The sequence below is a fragment of the Taurulus bubalis genome (genome assembly GCF_910589615.1).
Source record: "Taurulus bubalis genome assembly, chromosome: 8".
Taxonomy (NCBI): Eukaryota; Metazoa; Chordata; class Actinopteri; order Perciformes; family Cottidae; genus Taurulus; species Taurulus bubalis.
In genome coordinates this window covers 8,928,789-8,950,223 of record NC_136596.1, presented here as the reverse complement: position 1 = coordinate 8,950,223, position 21,435 = coordinate 8,928,789, and positions in this window count along the sequence as shown.

Sequence of the window (21,435 nt, the reverse complement as noted above, 5' to 3'; positions counted from 1 at the left end):
ATGAGAGCATTCATTATTTCCAGGGGGGGGCTCTTCAGCACTGTGATGTTATTTGCTGTATAACCTGCATTTTTAACAGCCAACGTTTCACACCACTTAACTGCTGATAATATAATAATAAGTCATGACTCAACTATCTCAAGTCCATGAGACTAAGAATTTAACAATCAATAGGAGGATACAATGAAGCAGTAAACAGTTCCAGAATTAAAAGTGAAAGAAATGCTTTGCTTATTCCTGCACTGCAAAATGTTGAAAGAGGTATGTTTGAACTTATTCCAGGGCTGACTTCTTCAGTGTACGGCAAGCCCTTTTGTCACTTTTCATTATTTTGCACTGCCTGTATTTGGCCAGAGCCTGATTGTATTTTACTGTAATGCAGACATGCACCATCATTAATAATCTTCCAATTTTAAATAGTCCACCAAACGGAGAAGCGCAATGGAGAAACATAATAAGCCGATCTAATATCCCAACGTAGAGAGAGAGAAAGAGAGAGAGAGAAGAGAGAGAGAGAGTATTGTGGGCGGTTTCTGTGATGAACGCGTGTGTTTGGATCTATATGTGCTGTTATTGTTCCTTATCTCAGCCTCATCTCAAAAAAGAACAGGCAGTGGGAAACAGTCATTAACTTTATCCTCATAACAACGCGAGTCTGCCTTAGACCACTGAGCAACACAGATGCTGTCTAAGACTGTCGTCTGATTATAAAGAAGAATTTTCTTTCCATATGGCTTCAAGCAGAGCGATTGACAGTGAAGAGAAGTTGCTTCAAATGTGTTCCTTTGGGACCAGTTGACAGCTATATTCATTCTTGGTTATTCTCCACAGGCATTTGCATTGAGCGCTTTCTGGGGAAATACACAGTTGACAGTTGTGCTTGAGTGACTTCAGTTATATGCAGATGACACATGCAAAGGGAGAATGGCTGGAAAGGCCAGAGGGCATCGGCCACCCTGCCAAAATCAATCTCAGTGAATTTAACAAAAAAGAAAAAGAAAATCAAGCTGCATACAATAAAGCTATAGGCTGCTGAAAGCAGTGACATTATGTCCCAGCAGTCACTGAACCTCAAGTGTACAGTACATTTTGATTTGTAAAACTGAATTATTATCATAATCATTAAATGGCTGCCATTTTATTGTTTGCATCTTTGGGAAAAAAGTTGGTCATTATCGCTCCATGTTTGACTCGCATTTATTGGCACATCTTGAATCAACTTGGATAGACAAGTTGTCCTTTGAATATTTCCAATTTAACATATTTAGAATCACATTGCCATGTTTAGTTGCTATAGTCCACTTTCTAACAATATGACGATAAGCACCAATGAGAATAGCTGCAATTTGAATTTGTGTAGGAGGTAGTGAGGGCGTTTCATACATGCAACAACACATCACTGGCAGTAATTCAACGTCTGTGGCAACTAGATTGTAAACTTCTACCAATCAAAGCGACAACAACTTTCAATTTGAGAGAGCTATTGGTTGCAGAAACAAGAAGGTGTTCATGTTTGTTGACTGACAGCCTTCATGGGTCAGCATTTTATAAGAAACGTGATTGAGACTCAGAAGTAATCCATGTGAAGAACAAAACAAGCTCCTCTCGTCAAGCAACAGAAGAAGTTTGTTTGTGTGTTGAAAAGTAAAAGTGATCCTAGAGACTAGCTGGCTGGGGCTCAAATAAATAAATTGCCTATAAGTAATTATATAATCTCCTCCCGCTAAGACAGATCGATTCCATGCTTATGAGTGTCTTATAATCATGTCAAAGACAGCGGTATTGAATTAGAGACCAGCAAAGATCTATAGAAAAGGATCTTGTTAAAAGGAGTTCTGAGAAACCGAGCAAATAGTTTTTCATGAGGAGGCAGCAATATGCTGCCATAATTGTTCATGTCATGTCATTTTTGTTGATACCAATCACCATCATTGAATTTGCTCTTTAGTAGTGTTTTCATAAATTGCCAATTGCTTCAAGTAAAGACTTCAAAGTTGTTCAACATTTAATGGAAGTGTGTTTAGCTCACTTACACACATTTAGGGAGAAGACTGCAAAATGAGTATTACAATAAATAAGAGTATTACAGTTAAAGAACGTATTGACAGGCATGTGCAGTAATGTAGTTTGGGCCATGGTTAGGGTGAGATGTGTAGCACTTACATGCTGATAGTGATGTATTGCACCCAGTAAAAACAAATACACACGCATTGCAGGATATTCTATACAGCTGTGGATTGCAGTAAAAAAAAGAGAGAGATTGCTAGAAAGGCAGACATGAACAGATATGGAAAGAGCAGACAGATAAAAGAGAAACAAGGAAATACCCTGACAGACAGCTGAAGAGACAGCTGATAAACAGATACAAGCAGGAAGACAGGCAAATAAGTCAAGGAAAGGTAGTGCTGCTGCATAATAACCCAACATAAACATTATATAATATTAAAGAACATCCACGAGAGTAAAGAAGAACATCATGTTCTTTCCAGTCACAGTTGACATATCTGGAACAAAAAGATCAGGAACAAAAAGATCATGGTCCAAGTTTTCTTTGCAACTCTTTTCCTTATTTACCTAAATTAATCACAGAATGTTTGGGTCTGAGATGCTGTAGTTTTTTCCCACTCTGTCTCCCCCTCTTTGTTTCCCCTCCCTTCACTCTCTCACCTCTTACCTCTCTTTCCCCTCTCTCTGTCTCTCTTTGCTTTGATGTCTGAGCGTGCAGGGCGCTTGCTGTTGAATTAGTATTCCCTTCATGATTATTGTCTGATGGGGGTTTGGAGGGGTGTGTGTGCAATCAGTAAAATGTGTAAACTGGAAATGGAAAGTTGACACTGTCTCTATGGTCCATTTTACACTCCGACTAAAAGTGTTGGAGTAAAATGAGTATAAGAGTATTTTGGCTCTAACAGGTCAACCACAACTTGTATGTTTACGCTTCATCATAAAAACTTTACTTCATAAAGAAGAAGTAAATGGAAGAAAGAAGTCCCATTATATTTCCCTTGCAGCAGAACATTTAGAATATACACTATCGTTCAAAAGTTTGGGGTCACCCAGACAAATTTTCAGTTTCTTCGCAATTTTTCCCATGGAATAGCCTTCATGTCTAAGAACAAGAATAGACTGGCAAGTTTCGCATGAAAGTTATCTTTTTCTGGCCATTTTGAGAGTATAATTGAACACACAAATGTGATGCTCCAGATACTCAACTAGCTCAAAGGAAGGCCCGTTTTGTAGCTTCTCTCACCAGCATAACTGTTTTAGGCTGTGCTAACATAATTGCACACGGGTTTTCAAGGGTTTTCTAATCATCCATTAGTCTTCTATGCGATTAGCAAACACAATGTACCATTTGAACACTGGAGTGATAGTTGCTGGAAATGGGCCTCTATACACCTATGTAGATATTTCATTTAAAACCAGACGTTTCCACTCCAGAATAGTCATTTACCACATTAACAATGTATTGTGTATTTCTGATTTAATGTTATCTTCATTGAAACAAACAGTACTTGTCTTTGAAAAATAAGGACATTTCTAAGTGACCCCAAACTTTTGAACGGTGGTCTATCTGCGATAAATAATCATTCATTTTAATATTTAATATTGATACATCAGCACCTCGAAACCATTGCTGACAAAACACAAGACGATTGACAATGAAGGTAGAGGATCATTAAATCAGACCGTCTGATTTGACAGAGAGCAGTCTGCTGTCAGCCGGGCATTCAGCCGAGAGATTTGGAGTCTGATCAGCTGAACATCGGTTGATCAGTGTGTCATGAACAACATGGCCTGCCAGGACATTCGCTCACTTCATATCTGCATGTCTTCTTTGGTCTGTCCTAATGTCCTTCTGTCTCTCTTTTCCGAAAGTCAATCGTCTTATTTTTGGAAAACAAATTTACTGCATGAAGAAAACATTTGAATTGCAGAGTTTAAATTATTCTTTATCGGCATTTGAGCATTGTTATTGATTTCTGTGTCCTGCAGCCCTGAGGTGGCATGTGTCCTTGCAGGCAATGATTATCACTTCAGTCAGTCAGGGCTGTCAATATCTGGTTGGTGGACGCTTGCAGTTTATTTCACTTCTTTGACCCCCACCAAGTGTGAATTATTCCTTCTCTCTTCCCCCTTTGTGTGTTTTTCCATTTTGTGATTTTGTTCAGACACTTATTTTTGTATGAATTGAGCATCACTTAATTCGAAGAGCAAGGATGCCTTCACTGCTTCCTTCTCCCTCGTTTAATTTTTTCCAAACCTTCGTCATTCTTACCTTCGCTTAGTCTCTATTCATCATTCTCCGCTACTTCATGCCTCTTTTGTCTTGTTTTCCGCCTCTTCATCCTCATTGGTCTTCCTCCACCCCCTCTTGCTGAACTAAAATCCACAGACCAGGCCAAGCACAGCTGAGTGGTGAGAGAGTCAGACCGTCTCCTGCTTTAGCCTCCACTGTATCTGTGTCATATCTCTCAGGCCTAGCTGACCTTCACACAGTTCAGGAGATGCCAGAAGGAAGAAGACCTGACATACACACATGCTATGATACATTCTTATACATTATGTACTCACAGATAACTCAAAGATGCACAGGCATATGCTGACATCTACTCCAAACACACACACAGACAAACACACACATGCAGGGTCTGTAAATGATGACTCATGATTTGCTGACAGATTGAGCGGAACACTTAATGTTTGTTTTTTTCCGGCATAAGTATGCCAAGTGCATGCCAGATTTATGTTTGTGTGCTTGTGAACTTGCTACACAGTTAATACATTTTGTCCACAGTTAGGGCTTTTGAGGTGAAGGAATTTCCCCAATCGGTGATAATAAATGGCAACAGCACGATAAAGGTAAAAGGTATTATTGTGTGTATTGTATATATATTTTTTTACTAATAGTATTTGATTCATCCCAATTTGAATACTATTTAAATAAGCTATTATTATTATTATTAGGAAATTATTAATAATATGTTTATTGTTGGTTTTTCAGAAGGGCAATGAGGCCAACCAGAATTTCTACAGTTTCCTCCATTATGTTCATTTATGTTCACAATCCTGCACATTCGAATAAACTAATTAACTGATGTACCCAACAAACTAGCTATGAAAATATCAGAGTTTATTAACTATTGGTACCTTGAATTTACTTGCTCAAAGTCAAACTTTCTTCCTGTAAAGAATTGAGAGTTGCATTTCTTTCTATATTTGGGTATTGTGCATCTCCTTTGCTCTTTTCTCCATTGTTTTACTTGCTTTGCTTCGTCATTGGATATCACTCTGTGTTGTTCTTCTTTTTGTTCTAATGTGCAGTTGGCTTTAATTCTTCATGTGAAGGATTTGACAAAGACCAGAACTTTACTCCTTTCGACAAGACTGTCTCTGACTAAATAGAAGGTTTCGTGATCACAGAGCTTTTCAAAATGTGATCAACATCTGATTGCTTCTTTAACAGCCTAGTTCTCACTGGTTTTACTGGAGCTTCATTTGCAGGGTAACACAAGTTTCATGTATCATTAATGAGTCAACAAGAACAGACAGCTTCTGATTTTGGCATCTAATTAGGGCTATTCATTGGCCTCAATGTGAAAGTATGTTAAAATATTGACAACAGTAATGAAAGACCTACATTTGCATCTACAGTATATGTCCAAGATGAAGTAGCTCAGTTGCATGGAAAGTATAATGTCACTGTTGCCTGGGAACAGAGTCGGTTGGATTCTGTTAAGATATTAAGATCCAAGGTTCTTTTAAGTCCTTCCTGTAAAATCCCGCTTGGAAAAACTCTGTTATGACTGCAGATATAACTGTATGGTGTGTAGTATGTATATTATGCAGAAATATATTAACGTACCCACAAGTGCCCTGCAGCAATTTAAATGGCAGACGCAACGTCCTTGTACATAAATCTCCTGCAGTAGAGCAAAAAGTAAGAACAAGAAGGAGAGCAGTGATATGACGCAGACTGAAAGACATTAAACAAAGACACGTTGCAATCAAATCATTAGTTCTGAACATATGCTGCGGAAGCAGAGTTTGTGTTTTCATTCTGAACTAATTTTCAGTCTGATAGTTCTCATTTCAAAAGGAAACTGGGATCTCAGTAACCCCACGGCATTATCTAACTGCACCAGCATCCAAATGTGTGTTAATGAGTTTTCAACAAAGATTCACATGCAAAAGCTATGGGTTTGTGTGCATATGACCGTATGATCAAAGGACAAAGGTAACTTCCTCAAGGTTTGGTAAGGATTGAAAAATTAATTACGTAGAACTTAATTAGTAATAATAATACTCCAGCTTTAATCCTAATAGAAGATGCAGGGACACAGCGCAGAAAGAACTGTGAAGCAGGTAAAAGTCATACAAAAAGACATGACCTTGCTGCTGTATTTGATGTTTCTGTGTGCAAGTCTGATGTTGTTCAGGGTGTACATGCAGGGCTGAATGAAGCGCAGTAGGTCGCTAATGAACTTGTATACTTTACAACAATAAAAAGACCCCTTTAACCTGCCTCTCAATTGTAAAACCTTGATTCGTTGGACCAGCCTTGACACCCCTTCACTTGCAGACTAATGGATTGATTGTTTTATTATTTTTAAATGTGGTATTTACCTCTAATGTAAAAGCAATTACGAGTGCTGGTAATTGCCTTTAGCCTGTGGGATACTGGAAAGGAAAGACAAAAGAAGAAGCATATGTCGCATATGTCGCATTATGTCACATTATATTTTATTTTGCATTAGTTGCTTTCGTTGTGAAATGGGGACATACAGCACTTAATTTATCAAGTTTGTTCACTCTTCATTTGGGTTTCTCTTTGAGGTTTCTCATATGTTGTCGATCTCATTTATATAAATGAATATAGTCTAAATATCGGAAACACTCTTCAGTATAACGCAATAAAATGTGACAGCAACATTAACTGCAGCCTACAAAATGGTCATAAAGTTCTCCTCTCGAAAACAGTTTCAACACTGATCATTATAACCTTCATGAAGGCTTGATTTATTTTTGGGCTGTTGTATACATGCTGCAACGGTTTTAGCTACGTGTGCCTACTAAACTGGCAGCTTTTATGAGAACAGTGGTAAATACTGACCGCTGCCAGATTTACCATGTTTAGATTTGGATGGGTACTAGCTTTAAGTGATTTTTCAGACTCTAATCATTGCACAGGGTGGTGGGGAATATAAATGGAAGCATGCCCAGAAACAACCAGAACAAGTCAGAAAAAAACATATATTAAAAAATATCCTGACAGCAAGTAGATTTTCTGAGATCAAAGTAATGAGGCTGACGCATTTTGCTGGGCGCTGCCGTTCATCACACCATGCCAAGTATTGACCTCAACATCTCCGTTTTCATTTTAGCTAAAGCCAGGAGAGAGTGTGGAAATTACAAATGTGAAAAGTGATGTTTTCGCTGCAACCACCGTCAGACGCTCAAGAACACATTTTAACTTTAATTCTGAAAACCTTTCTAGACTCAAGTCTTTCTAAGGAGTCTATCTGCTTTTATTGAACAGCCTGAAATGCCTGAGCTCCAATCGCTACTCATCCTAGCTGGATGACAACTCGGCTTGATGCTTCACTGACTTGCTACACTGGCTCTGAGGCTATCATCATGGGTCACTATCTTCAGGCTGGTGCCAGGATGACTGCTGCTCAGGATAACAATTGTAGTGTCTTGCTATATAGTTACAGTCATGGATCAATATCCGGCTTCACTCCAGCAGTGACTGTGCATCAAAGACAATTGTTGATTAACTCTTCTTATTGTTAAAATTATTATTTTTGTAATACCGTATAACCAAATGTCATACCAATGTTCCAAAAAGAGCAAATATTTAGCTACATTCCTTTAACTTTCACCTTCATTTATCAAGTAAGGTTGATTCAGAACTAAAAACATGTGTAATCTGACCTCATAAGAAAAGGAATTAGTTGTAATCCCATAAATGTTTTTTTGTCCACGCATGGAGTCTTTCTTGCACCGTGATTGAAATCCTGATACTATATTTTACCAATACACTGTATTGTTGGTAAAGGTACAGTATATTGATTATATATGCTCAGTCATTCGCTCACTCCTGAGGGTGTTTTGCACTGTAATATGCAGGTAGAGTGTTGGCCAGTCAATATAACTCAAACCCCTCAAGCTATATAAATACTGTAACTGTGTCCTACTTTGGCACCTGCAAAGTCAGCGACTTACAAAGTGGTAAAGTAACACCACCAGAGTACTTTGCCCATACAAGTTGTCCTGCAGTTAGATTGTAGCAACAGCTCCAGCAATTTCAAACTCGACCGAACCCTCGCTAACTCGCTTAGCATAGCTGACAACCTTGCAGCTAACCCTAATTTAAAAGGTGGAGACAATCCATGCAACATCGTGGCTGTTAACTCCCCCGGAGGGGTGAAGAGGGGACTCAGTTCCCTGTGTTGCAAATACACTGCAGCTGGTGATAAATGATGGATTTAACCTGTTTGTGCATCGTGTCATCGTTGCAGCTGAGCAGCTTCTTAGGCACTTTAACAGCAGCACCCCTGCACACATGTTATTAACCCTGTTGGTTAACGGTTACTGTGATCGGTTAACGAGGATTGGCTATCCGTCGGAAGAAAAATTCTAAATTAGCGTCCCAAATCTGCACAATTTAGATGTCATATTGAATGTTGCAACTCCATTTTTACCCCATTCTGAGATACTTCCAACAAACATAAAAGCATCAGCTCCACTATAAAATTACAGAAAGCAGATATAGGCATTGCCTATTCCAGGAAAAAGGAGCATATAGACTAGGCAGCTTTTTAAGACTTTGAACATACCCTGGGGACGGCAAAGAGCCCAGTGCCGGATGACTTCAGAGGTCTGCTCGATTCATAGCTTCTAAGCATGCCCAACATATATTATAGCTTGAATCCATTCAGTGCTTTATATTAAAGCTAAATAATCCTGCAGTCAGTTATATTGTGTACTGGAAACCAAAAACATATTTTGATGGTGGCAACAAGAAGCTCCTTTTTCTCAGTCCATGTTGAAACATTCTGAGTAACTGTTAAACTTTCTTTTGCGCAAGAGCACACGCTCTGTATCCTACTCGCCGCTCGGGGCCAAACTACCCAGTGAAAGTATAAAATGGAGACTTCCTATCTATGTGAGAGAATAATTGGGGAAAGTGACAACTGTACAACTCAACCTACTGTTCTGTAGCAGAGAGACCTTTGCAGACTGCAACGCTGTCTAGTAGTGCTACAGTGGGGAAAAGTACTATATTGAGTTGAATTCATGCACACTAATACAAACGACCGTTTTTAAAATGTTAGGACAGACTCATAATCCGTGAGTAAAGATTCATTTGAGTCCAGACAAATTGGTGTTCCACCTCTATATCCAACTTCTGCTTCATTAAAGTGTTTTTCCTCTTTTTTTCACAGTGCACTTGGATCAGAGTGCCATGCCAATAAAATGACTTAGCTGCAGTTGAAGACTGATCACAGTCATGGTTACGTGATATCAATGTCAACGCTGACTTACAGTTTAACAGGGAACGTGAACCTGTAATACTGCTGTTGAAGACAAACTGTTTTTTGTCCATCCGCCGCTTGACCTCCACTCCCTTTTCTAAACTCCTCAGTTTAGAAAATCCCATGCACCAATCAGCTAGGATTTGATTCAATTTATTTAATCACATATATTGGATGTGAATGTGAAGTATACTTCATTTATCTTTTGCTGAATAGTGAGCAGAAGCATTCAATTGCATGTTGGTACATTTCTGTATTCTGTAAATGTGATTTATTATTACAGTATAACCCCTATATTTACACTGAGCAAACTTTAGTTTAGAGCTAGGACACAAAATCATATACAACAATATACATATATACCAATTAAATAGTACACACACGCAAATGATCGTTCTTTGTACAGGAGCTGGATAATAAACTATTATTGATTCATTACCCTTTTAATTATTTGTGTCTTTGAGTCACATATGCCATCTGGATTCTGCCAAATCTACAACTACAATACACTATTGTTCCAACTTCCATTAGTTTGCTTTGTTTAGTTAAATTACCAAACATATATATGTATCCGACCGTTGGCCTTGAGCTCATTTTTCAGCGTGACATGTTCATGTGTGATTGCATGACGTGTGTGTTTGTTCGATTGTTTTCATATGGAGGTCTGAAATTGCTTATGTATGCACAATAATGCCCTTATATATGTGTTTAATGGGGTGGCACATTGGTGGCACATTGGTGGCATCTGTAACAGGGCTGAAACAAAAAGCTCAGCTGGCCTCTTTTGTTTTAGAGGCGCATATGGTCATGTTTAATTCTTTTGCCTTGTATCAGAGGGTTAAGGAGCTCATTATATTGCGTGAAAGAGTCAATGTGGCTTTCATATGTGTTTGTGAATTAGCCCTGTTGAGCCAGTTTCATGGTCTTTTCATGAACTGAGGGTGTCTGCAGCAGTGTGGGTGGATGTGAGGGAGTTTGCTTGTGTTTTAGACTTTTTCTATTGTGTGTTGGTGTGTGTCTGGGGGCCTCGGAGTATGTGCAAGATAGTGTAATCATTCGGTTGTGTAATTTGGGGCTGTTCCTTGGTCTGGTTAATATCCCCAGTGTTGATCAAAAACAGATTAAAGTAGAGAGACGGACCTATGTTGAGTTTGCCTGACCACATGTCTGCACGCACACACGCACACGCACACACACACACACACACACACAGACACACACACACACACACACACACACACATTGATTAGGGTAGTATAAACAGAAACAGTTATCAGTCTCAGGGGTGGTGCTGGTTTCACAGGAAGGGGACTGATATGGGGAGCTATATAGTTTCCACACACCCACACTGGCTACATTCCTCTAAACTGATATTAGTCTGTCTCACTGCATTTTCTTTTTGCATGGATTACGGCCTCCTAATTTCTTTTTATAAAGAAATGATCCCCTTCCAGACTTCATGGTGTGTGGACTGAAACATGAAGCAACAATGAAAAAGGAAGAAGAAAGGTCTGCTTCCTTAGATATGGGGCAAGAAAAGAACAGCTTGTCAGAAGAGATGCTCCACTATACCTCATGCGGCTTCACAGCAACTAAAAAAGCAAGGAATATCAAAACCAAGACTCTATAGCGTAATTCTTTTAATCGTTTGACATCTAGTGAATTAGTCAGAATAGAGGCATACTTAATGGGATCAATTTTTAAAACAAAATACTTTAAAGTGACTAACCTTTTGTTCTCCTCGCCTCTTCTTGGCTTTTCCAGTCATAGGGAACTGTTTTTTCTCCAGTGCAGGGGGGAAATATTTTATTTTCGCACTGTTTATGTTTCCCTTCCTGGTTTGCATATCTTTAGCCTCCAGCCAAGTGCTGTTAATTAGGTAAACAGGTAATTCCCACCGCGAACCAAGCACTCCGTGTGCATGTGTGTGTGTGAGCTTCTGTGTGCATCTATGAGCACATGTGTGTGGGTGAATGCAATAAATTCAGTATAACGCAATAAACTACAATAAACTAAAATGTTAGCGCGCAGGGAGAAACAGTGTCGAAATGCACAAAGCGACACGGAAAACGAGAGGTAAGTTATGCACAAAGCCATGCATTATTGAACAGCAGCGTTTCAAAGGTGGAGAGATGCTATTCAAAAGGAACCAAAAAGAAATCTTTGAGTGCCAGTTACCGTGCACTGCAACGCCTTCAGCTGAAAAAGAGAATGAAAAAGACAACTAAGATAGAAAAGGGAGAAAATGATATTATGAAAAAGGGAGAGAAATGAGATATCCCTCTCCGTGTGTCAGGCTTACTGGTGTGTGACATGTCCGTCTCAGTGGGGACTTCCTGCCTCTCCATCCCTATCTGTTTTTTTTCCGACCCATCATGCCATCCACTTCCTCTCTCCATCCTCTGCTATTTCTCCTTCGAGGTTGGTCAACCTTGTCATGTCTTCTTTTTTTCTTTCCCACACACACACATACACACACAAATACTTCCATTACGTCACTGTCACACACACACACACACACACACACACACACACACACACACACACACACACACACACACACACACACACACACACACACACAAATCTGCTCAGATGCATTCATCTGCTCACTGTATTTAGCCATCATTGTGGTCCAGATTAGCTGAAAGGGGAGCTGTGTTTATCACAACAGGTGGTGGTTGGTTACCACTTATTGCAATGTTCTCACTCAGCCGGAAAACTGAATTTAAGTGAAGTTTCCAAATGTCACAAAAGAGATGCATTTATGTAAGCTGAATTCAAGCAGTTATGCAGAACATGTATTATATTCTTTAGTTGATTGATCTTGTATTAACAAGACAGCTTTTAAGCTCATGCCAGCATGAGAGAGATATGAACACTTTGTTTTCCCTTTAAACAACAAATGACAGAAATCAGGAATTCTTTTGTGAAATTACTATGTATTAGTGTTTATAAATAGCAGCTCCCAACCTAACAAAGAAGAGTGCATTTGAAAAAAAAATACTAATCCCTTATAGTACTTTTCATATGACAAAAACAGTGTTTGCAAAGACTCTATCACTATATTCAGCAGCAGGCTTCAGTAGTATTTCTGGAGACAGTGGGGTTTGTCCATCACCTACTAAACTCCAGAAACCCATTTCTTATGGTCACCTAACATACTTAAACATGGCAACAGAGGTGTGAAACAATATTTAAATGCTCTGAAACAAGTTTGTATTAGTCAAATTTAAGAGACAAAGGGGAGATTTTTTAAGATACAGTGCTAAACCCTAATCCAACAATCAGATCACGAGTATAGATGGCTTTTAACTCACATGTAACCACATTCAGCATGGTGCGTATGCAAACATCATCAGAACTTTGCCATAACAGAATATGTTTTGATCTGTGTCATGACTCAATGACTAAAATGATGCATGCTCAAAGACAAATCAGAGGACGAGACACACATTCATCATGAATTGCAGCATTGTTTTTATCATTTACTAACACTTTACAAATGATCTTATTAATCATCTTTAAGTCCTGAATACTTTATTTACAAATGGGGAATCCATCATTTATAAAGTATGAAACCTAAGCTTATTAATCAAGAATGAAACATTTAGAACTGTGTTTATGAATGAGTTACTAATGAGTATTCATGTTGGAATAATGCTTTATAAATGATGAATTCAGTATTTATTCATGCTTTACTAATGCTAAATAGTGTGTACTTATTATAAAGTGCTACTGAAACAATTGTTTAATCTTTGTTTTTCCACACAAAAAAAACAGACGTTTTTTTATCAGACACCATTGACCCAAATGCTCGGTGTTGCAACACTATCAGTGTGCGCCGTCTGTCTCCACTAACTGGCTGACTTGACGGTTACATCATAAATCGTTGAGGCGAGCCTTCTGAAGAGTCACTCATTATCTGCCCATACAAACTTCTCCCCTCTCTGTGGTGAAAGGAAACTGATTGTGGAAATGAGAAATGAGTTTCTTAAGGTTAAATAAATACACATCGTGAGAGGAGTGTTTACACTCCCATTAAAGAGTGGGAGGTTGAGAAGTTAGTGACCACGAAGTAGGAAACAAGAAGAAAGTGTTAAAGTAAGGGTCTAGTTGTAATATGGTAGTCTTGGTCCGGGGGACTTGAAAGTATTTCTTTAACTGTAAAAAACTCTTGACTAAATACACAATGTTCAAAGTTGAAATATGTCCTATTCCTAATTCTTAGATTAAAAAATTCAGTTAATCGACACCATCGGGGCTCTGCAAGTTTAGCCTTTTTTCAGGCTGTGAACAAATCCCAAAACCGTGTTCATCAAATAACATGAAAAGACTAAAACGAACAATATGTATTTCTCCCAATGCTCCAAATCTATTTGTTCCTGTTTCAAACAAACATCTTTTAAAAGAGGTCAATGAAAATACACTGTCATTTAATAAAAAGGCTTACTATTGATTTAAAACAGCCAGGAACTTAAGCTTTATTAATCTAGTCTAAAGTAAATATTACTTTTGTTAAGGACTGATTTCGGCCAGATGTGGCGCTCTAGTGAGATTTTACGACAACAGGATGGTAAATGTGGGATTGACTCAATAAACTACAATACCTATGTCAATGGCAATGAGGGAACTTATCACAAAAACAATTTGCATAATATATTTTTGGTAAACAACAGAGGCCAAACACACAGAGGAATAACTAAATCAGGCTTTATACTTGATGTTGTTTTTTTTCAGATTTTTTTTCTTCTCAGTTGGAAAACATCAAAAGACTTTTGTTTACCACATAAACTGTAGGTTAGAGCCTGATGTATGAAACCTGTTGTGGGAGGTTCACAATCTCAGCTCAGGGAGCACACTTCCCTCAGCTCATTCAGTGCTATTTCAAACTTTTCATCTTTTTAATGTTCTGGATATTTATTTTAGTTTTTGTATGTAGAGCGCTTATTTGAGACAGAAACCATAGCAATAAATGGATAGAATGGTCTCAAATGCTATTGCTCTTCATCAAGCTCAGAAAAGGAATTGATCAGACGGGTCTCCTACGAGACCTTGAACATTGGTAGTTATTAAAGGGGCTAACGTTAGATAATGCTAGGTTACATGCACACATGCATTCCTGTTCATTAACAACCTATAGGGAATACAAAGAAATGCTAGCAACGCCATCTGCATAAGTGGAGATAGTATGGTCGTTATAGCGTTGGATAGTATCCATAGCAACATGCATGATTCATTCTTTCTGAGACATGGGTGGCTGTGAACATTTCATATTGAAGTCCTCATGCCTCTTTCAAAGATTGCAGGATATTTGCCTTTCAAACACAAACTCAGTAACTTAGTTTAACTCTATTCAGGAAATAACAAAGTCACATAGTCTGCTTCAAAAGAACAATATGCACTTTCTCAGAGTAATCGAATCTTGTCCTCTAAAGCAACTACTCTGTTCTCCGGGAGTCAAGAAAGTCACAATATATCATTACCATCATACTGAATTGGGTGTAATATTATATATAGCTATATTTTCCCTTTGACAGCCAATAGGCTGATAAAATAATGGAACAAAAGCAATGAAAAGGAAGGAAGGTAAGACGTTTGTTAGTTTTTATGAATAACAGTAATCTAATTTTCCTGCCACTCTGACTGATTGCAATCAGCAAGGGTCCTTCGCCTCTGCGTTGGGTCTGAGGCAAATGCTGCTGAAATCTAATTGAACAGCTTTGTGTTTAGTCTCCATGAGGCGGTCCACTTTACTGTTTACCGCCGAGCTGACTGACTGTGCGCATGTCTATGTGTCATCTCTCCCTTGCTCTTCGTCCCCCTCGTCCTTTATTCTTTGTCGCTGTTTATCCTCAATCCCAGACAGTTTTCTTTGTAAAATGACATTCCCCAGTAAACACTGTCTAACCTTTTTTCAGAGCCACTCTAATCAACAAAAAAGCCAAACTTTTGTAAAACAAAAAAAACAAGTTATCTTGTTGTATCGGCTAAAAAGAGTTATGGGCTGCAATTATATAGTGGAGTGAGTCAATAGTTGTTACTTAGGAATATAAACAAAGGCAATGTAAGAGATCGCTTAGCTTTATCACACTTTCTGCTCTCCTAGCCAGCTCATCTTTAGGAAAGTAGAAGGCCAAACTCCTCGCTGAGAGACCTTACATGCCCAGTTTTACATAAATGAGCTCCAGCCTCCTGTATAGTAAAACATAATTGGGTTACACATTCTTCTCAAAACATCAATTCTTTAAAAAGTGTATTATTTCAAAAGTTGTACGCATTGTATGAGAAATAAATGACATCTATACGTAACTTTAGTGGCTAATAACTGTCACAATTACAACAAAGTCATTCAATATACCCATCACAACTTAAATGTCAATGATATCCTGAGGGTTTTTTTCTCTCTCTCGGGAAATTAACAAAGACTGCTATAAATCCAGACATTGTAATTAGACAAAGACACTACTGACTCCCATAAATCCAGAGGTTATGAGTCTATTTCCTGTCAGGAGAGGGACACACTTCCTGTCAGAGGGACAGAGGAGGTCAGAAGTCACAAAGTGAGGTCAGCAGTCTGTTTCCCATCAACACCCATCAGCTTTGTCTCTTTCTCTGCATTAACTCTGCCGTCTGTTTCTGCTGCGTTCTTTCACTCTATTTCGGTTGAGTTCCTCAAACCGTCTATCAGATTTTCACCATTTAGTCTCCCCCGATCTCTGCAGCTCACTCTTCATCTATTGCTGCTCGTCTCCCGCTGACACGATGTAGCCCTCAATCCCCCAAGGCAAACACTCACTACAACAGACCCGACTACATCACCCATTCAGCCCCCCGAATCAAATTACCATGGACAAAACAGAGTAATAAAAAGTAATGGCTTGTTATACGAGGTACAAACTCAAAAGCAGAACAAGTCCTTCAGCACTCAACAATACTCTGTTTGTTTCTTTCGCACTACTTATTACTCATCCACTACGTTTACTTTACACATTTTGGGCTACAGTTTACAGATCTGATTAGAAGTATAACTTCACTATCACATTAAGCTAGTAATCTGCAATATTACCTCTGTTGTTTCTAAACATGATATGGTTGGATAGCACTCAGATTTACTAGAACGCTGGTGTAATCCATAGTGTAATCCACAGTGTTGTCTAGTTGTTTTTTTGATGGAAGTCCAGACATTGGGGTGGCAGGGGCATTGCGTTAATTCACATTATTTCACATTAATGATGCAGGGTCATGAAAACTACCCAGTTTAGGACTCGACGTTGCCGAGTCCAGACATCTGACCCACCATCAAGTACGTACAGCGGGTATAGAGGAGAAACACATGCATTGTGAGACTTGGAAAACAAAGGGTTTGTTCATTACAGTTCTGACCTTGTAATTCTCCTCCACTTCTCCTCCATTCCTCCTGTGTGTGTGTGTGTGTGTGTGTGTGTGTGTGTGTGTGTGTGTGTGTGTGTGTGTGTGTGTGTTAGAATGGAATGTGTCAATGAGAAATGGGTTTCCTAACCTGGAACAGACCTGCCATTGTATCTCGGTAACCACTATCTACTGCGTTCAGGTGTTTAGTCATCTTATCTGCAGGTGGGCCTTTGACTCCTGACCTCAAACATGGGCTTTATCCAATAATTCATGGCTGTCAACCCATATTGATACTTTATACAATGGTTATGAGATGATTTTAGATAATGCGATATATAGATGATCAATTGTTCATACAGTAATCCTCTTTGACATACTTTGTTTGTGTTTTTAAGTCCAAAAGCAGGACAAAGCATTATTGTTAAGTAACACCCACATTCCTGTATATATATATAAAACACACACAAACACACGCACGCACGCACACACGCACACACACACACACGCACACACGTCATATTACAGAGTCCTTTTTCTAAAATGTTTTATTTTCGTCATCCTCCCACTCCTGACTCATCTTTGTTTGTTGCTTTCTTTATTTATTCTCACTTTGTTCTGGCATCCCACAGTGTGCTCATTCTGGAGAGACACCCAAACACATTGCTTAGTAGCACAGGGTTTTATGAGGCCATCTTCAGTTCAGTGGCTTGTTGGTCATACTATAAAAAAAATTGGATGTGAAAGAGTAAGACATAAAAAGTGCAGTTATTTTTTTTCTCATATACTTCAAATGCTTTTTGGGCTTGGCTTGGTCTTTTCGATACTATCTGTGCATAGTTTGCATTTGTGTACGTGGGCACTAAAGAGTATTTCTTATATATGTCTACGCAGTTAGACACTCAGTATGTGCGGGACATAAGGCAAGGCTAGTTTATTTGTATAGCACATTTCAACAACAAGGCGATTTAAATTGCTTCACATAAAACCATTAAAAGCATCAAAGCATAATGCAGAAGAAAACAAGATTAGAAACAATTAAGAAAATTCATTAAAACAGAAAAAACAGTCAAAAAGCAAAAAATACAATAAAAGTTGCAATGCAGTTTAAGAAAAAAAATGCAGTAGTGAGATGCAGAAGTTGATTAATATCCTTGAATGTGGTTCCATGCAACAGCGAACAGAAAAGTCTTCAATCTGGATTTAAAGACATACTGTCTCTGGCTGTGAATAGAAGCACCACAGCTTTTACCGAAAATATATTTCAGGGATAATTTATCGCCATTACGCAACATAGGGATGTAATACTTAATGCAGTTGTAACAAAAAACAGTAGTGCATTCCTGTAGTGTATAACTGCTGCCGTGTATTTTTTAATTTTTTTTTATTTGCATCAGGAGGAAAATAAACAGCAGCAACAAAAACAATTCTCTGGGCAGATAACATGGCCGACATCTGAACATTAAAAACTCGACATCATGAACACATTCCTGTTCATAGTTTCTCAGGCTGAGTCATCACGGCACACACACACTCTCTCCACAGGCACTGCACACTCTCCACTTCAGACACACTTGTACACAACGTTAAATCACACTATTGATCCAATGTGTGTAAATAAAGCAGACATTGGCTTTGCGTTCAGTCTGAATGCACCTTCAGATGAAACAAAATTAGATTTTTGAAGATTGTTATCAAGAACTAGCCCGGCGCGTGTCGACTAGGTGTGTGAGTGTGTTCTTCCAGCTCTGAAAGCAGAGAGAGCTGGGGACATCTGACTGAAAATGTGAATCTTTAGACACACACACACACACACACACACACACACACACACACACACACACACACACACACACACCAGACAGACAGACAGACAGACAGACAGGCTGAGTCACTGGTCTGTTCCTGTGGAGTGCTGATAACAGCCTTTGCTCTGGGGCCTCTGGAGCAAGTGTGTGTGTGTGTGTGTGTGTGTGTGTGTGTGTGTGTGTGTGTGTGTGTGTGTGTGTGTGTGTGTGTGTGTATCCTTTTCATGTGTGCAGAAGCGGTAGAGATTGGGCAACAGATAGAATGAAAGAGCCAAAACAAGAGCCCAAAAAATATACATACTTTTCAGAGCGCGCATGCTTGCGTGGGGGAGAATTGCACACACTCATTAGTCTCAGTGTCTTTTTGTATGTGAGCTTTTCCTACATGAAACAGGAGCAGAAGAAATCTTCAAAGTGGCTTCTGTCACGCAGGAGAGAGAGAGAGAGAGAGAGAGAGAGAGAGAGAGAGAGAGAGAGAGAGAGAGAGAGAGAGAGAGAGAGAGAGATGCAGGTAGAAAAAAGGTGGAAGAAAAAGAAAGATCAGGGTGATGCAGAGAGATGAATTGAGAAAGAAAATAATTAAATTGAGGTTAAGAAATTAAATATGTAGCAAATGATGGCAAGAAGTGACACAGAATCAGAAAGTAGTGAAGTCTTTTTAAAGTGTTTGTGTGTTGAATGGCTCCATTTCAACAGCTCCTTCCCGGCCAAAGTCTCTTTGCCAAGCCACCTCCAACTAAATATCAGCGAGATAACCCATAATCCTTGGACTTGGAGAGCTTTGAAACTGACGCTTCTTCCCCTCAATCCTCTACAAACATATGTTCATCCCGTATAGGTTGAACATTACGTATACATAGATCCATTTTTTTATAAACTGTAAATCTTGTACAGTGACAATGAACTCAATCTGAGCCTCAAACACAGGTGAGACACATGTGGCTTCAACTTGATATGTAAAGTGTGTGCTCACTGAGATGGGTCAGGGGCAACTGACTATGTCTGAGCTTATGTCATAATTTTGAAAAAGAAATGCAATATGGGAAATGTCAGGTAGGTAGCTAATTTGACTGAACTGTTAATCTGGTTCTGCTCACTCCAATTATGACCTTAACCCTAGATCACTAACGCCGGGTGATTTTCACCCAGCGTTAGTGATAGACGGTAAAAAAAAATTGAATGGGTTTTACCAATGAAGGGAGACTTTTCCTTCACAGGACAAAGCTCACATGTTCCAGGAACGGGTGGACCAAAGAACAAGTTCATTGCTCCATTATTATTATTATTATTATTATTATTATTATTATTATTATTTTTAATCGTGTTTTATTGACGATTTCCTCATTTTTCACCCGACTTTGAGCCTTTTTCAGGGTCCCCCCATTAAACCTGTTTTTCGTTTAATGAGAAGTTATATAAGGTAAAATAAAATAAGAGTACTTCAACTTGCCTTGTATTGTTGTATTTTAATATATTTAGATGAGAAGTATATTTTATCAGGTACATTATATCTGGTGAAATATACCCGACGTTAGTGTGAGTGTTACTATTTTTAACGTTAGTGTTCTAGAGTTAATGTGAGCAAAACTATTCTGTGTTTAGATGACAGTTATGAAAAGCACTACGTTGCCATTCAATTATACACAGCTCAGCAGATAAAAATAGATAGATTTGGGGAGACAAGCAGAGGTAAAAATAAATAAATAAAACTGGAGAAATTGAAACACTGAGAGACAGCTTTCCATTTAAGGAGCTGAGTGGAGTTCCCTTGGGAAAAGCCTCATCAACTACTTCAGGCAACCCAAGATGATCCCCTCCCCTCCAAACCCACTGACCTCTCTCTCCCTCTGTACCAGTGGAGCAATACTTCACTGTTAGGAGGAGTGCCTCTCATTGCACCAAGCACTCACCTCAATGGCTGGTTCATGCTTCCTGTGTGGGGGATGCTGATGTCGATGTTCACTCTCAAGAAGGACCAATGCCTGAAAACTTTATTTCTGAGCATTGTAAGGCAAGGCAAGTTTATTTGTATAGCACATTTCAACAAGGCGATTCAAAGTGCTTCACATAAAACCATTAAAAGCATCAAAACAATGCAGAAGAAAACAAGATTAAAAAACAATTAAGAACATTCATTTTAAAACATTAAAAAACAAAAAGGCTTGACAGTGCAGTTTAAGAAATAAAATGCAGTAGTGAGATGCAGTAATTGAATCTGGTTCAGTTAAAGGCAGCAGCAAACAGAAAAGTCTTCAATGTGGACTTAAAGGGACCTTGTTCCAGATATGTGGAGCAGAAAAGCTGAACGCTGCTTCTCCATGTTTAGTTCTGACTCTTGGACCAGAAAGTAGACCCGTCCCAGACGACCTGAGGGGCCGGGATGGTTCATAAGGTAGCAGCAGATCACAAACATACTTAGGCCCTAAACCATTCAGTGCTTTATAAACCAGCAGCAGGATTTTAATTGTGTGAAAAGAAAGTTTCCAAGGCCCAAAAAAGTAACCCTTACCCAGTGCTCAACACTGTGTTATTGTAGGTGTTTGGGAAAAACATCATCCAGCAGTACATCAGGTTTGCCAAACACATATTTAAACTGCTTCACTTTTCTCTTTTTTGACAGAGATGGAGACAAAGTATTGCCGCCCTGATAAATTAAGTGTCTTGGCACCTCATAAACCTTCAAGCAGGACCTCCCAGGTTGTACATTATCTCCT